This window comes from Bacillus rossius, unplaced genomic scaffold, assembly GCF_032445375.1.
Source record: "Bacillus rossius redtenbacheri isolate Brsri unplaced genomic scaffold, Brsri_v3 Brsri_v3_scf22, whole genome shotgun sequence".
NCBI lineage: Eukaryota > Metazoa > Arthropoda > Insecta > Phasmatodea > Bacillidae > Bacillus > Bacillus rossius.
Window position 1 is genome coordinate 731,799 of NW_026962393.1, and position 1,902 is coordinate 733,700.

General features: G+C 37.3%; 1 non-coding gene across 1 annotated transcript; it reads right to left on the bottom strand.

The window, feature by feature from the left end:
• Positions 1–250: 250 nt before the first annotated feature.
• LOC134543858 (5S ribosomal RNA) lies at positions 251–369 on the bottom strand. Its single transcript, XR_010077307.1, has one exon. It is a non-coding gene; the product is annotated as a 5S ribosomal RNA (ribosomal RNA).
• Between the last annotated feature and the right edge of the window lie 1,533 nt (positions 370–1,902).

Sequence of the window (1,902 nt, forward strand, 5' to 3'; positions counted from 1 at the left end):
TTTGAATTTTGTATGAGGTATACACATGCAAAGATTCACAGCTACTGGGTGGGTGAGTGAGTGAGTGAGTGAGTGAGTGAGTGAGTGATTGATTGATTGATTGATTGATTGATTGATTGATTGATTGATTGAGAGAGAGTGAGTGTGTGTGTTAGGGGGGGGGGGGAAATGTGGTGATTGTGGGGGAAAAAAAAATTTAAAATTGAAATTTTTAAAAAAAAATTTTTTTCTGTAGGGTGCAAAATAGTAGTGCCAACGGCACGTGGTGTTCCCAAGCGGTCACCCATCTAAGTACTAACCACGCTCGACGATGCTTAACTTCGGTGATCGGACGAGAACTGGTGTGTTCATCGTGATATGGCCGTTGGCAATGATATAGATGTTTTTTTTTTGCAGTTTGTATTTGCCACTCGAAATAGCTATACCAGGTGTGATTGTTACAAACAACAGGAGAAATCGTGTAATGAACACTCTTTTACTTCCCCCCCCCCCTCCTCACACACAACACCCACCACCCTCACCATCCCAACCACCAAAGCCCTCTTCAAAATACACTCTCACACACACACACAAACCCACACTCTATAACTGATGAACATTACCATAACTTCTTAAAGCCATTAGATAATATTTAACTCAAGAAAGGTATTGTGATATGTTTAAAGAAAGAAAGGTGAAACCTTTAACTTTACCAGCAGGTATTAGTATCACTGAGGTATCTTCTAGGTTGTAGCAGCAATAGTAGTAATAATAATAAAATTAAATAAGGTAATAAAAAAGAAAAGTTATACATGTGATCAAATCATGAATGTATAAAACTGGAATGAATTTAAATTTTTTTTATTTTTCTTCATAGGCTGTTTTGAAATTGATGAGTAAGTGCCTCTTCTTTTAAATTTTTTAATGCTGAACACTGTTACATAAGAGATGAATGTTTAGAAAATTTAAAAAAAAAAAAGCTAGCCCAGCCCCCTCCCCCCCTCACACAAAATCCAAACAAAAAAAAACACCCTCCTTCAAAACATCACATAATCATCCAGCCAGCAGTGCAGACGAGAAATTTGCACTCGGGGCCGCCATTTTGACGATAAATTCTTGCATGGCACACCAAAGGTAGGAAAGAATTTAAAAAAATAAAAATAATGGGCGAGCACCCTCGCGTCTGCCTGTAGAAAATGAAGTTAAAAGTAACATAACCTAAAGACAGGCACACACTAGGGTGCTCCCAGGCGGTTGAGAAATTTTTTCCCGCCAAAAGACTTATATATATTATTTATTTTACTGTTTTTGGCAGGGGGCTATGTCGGTCTGTGTGCAAAGTAGTTCCTACTCCCGCCGCCAGGAGCGCGCGCGGTGGGTAGCGATGTTGTTTTTTCTGCTTTCATTTGTTTATTATTTAGAGGGTTAATGCTATGTAAATGTACGCAAGTTTGGTTATGTGTCGGTAGTTGTGCGAGATTTAATTTCCGAAACGAAATTTGACTTTCATCGGCCTGCATTTCTCACTTATTCGGAAAATACATGTGTGTTTATGTATGTATAATAATCGAGTGATTTTGTAATAATTTGGAAGTTTTGTTTGCGTGTGCGATGTGGGGAAGAAAAGGTGTGCACACGAGTCCTAGGGCTATATTTTTTTTTATTGCGAAATATTTACTTCATGTGGTGAAAAATTTTAAATTATTTGTGATGCAAGTGAAATTTTTTTTTTTTTTTCAGTTGGGTGATGTGTTTGTCCTCGTTTGTGTGCAAGGAAGCAAACATGCTGAAGGTAAGGGGCCATAAATGACACTTTAAAATATTAGTTTACCATTAATTTTGGTTAAATATTAAATTGCCATATAAGTAAAATCATGTCAACTGTTGTATTCCACCCAGTATAAGCTGTTAGTAATGGGTACT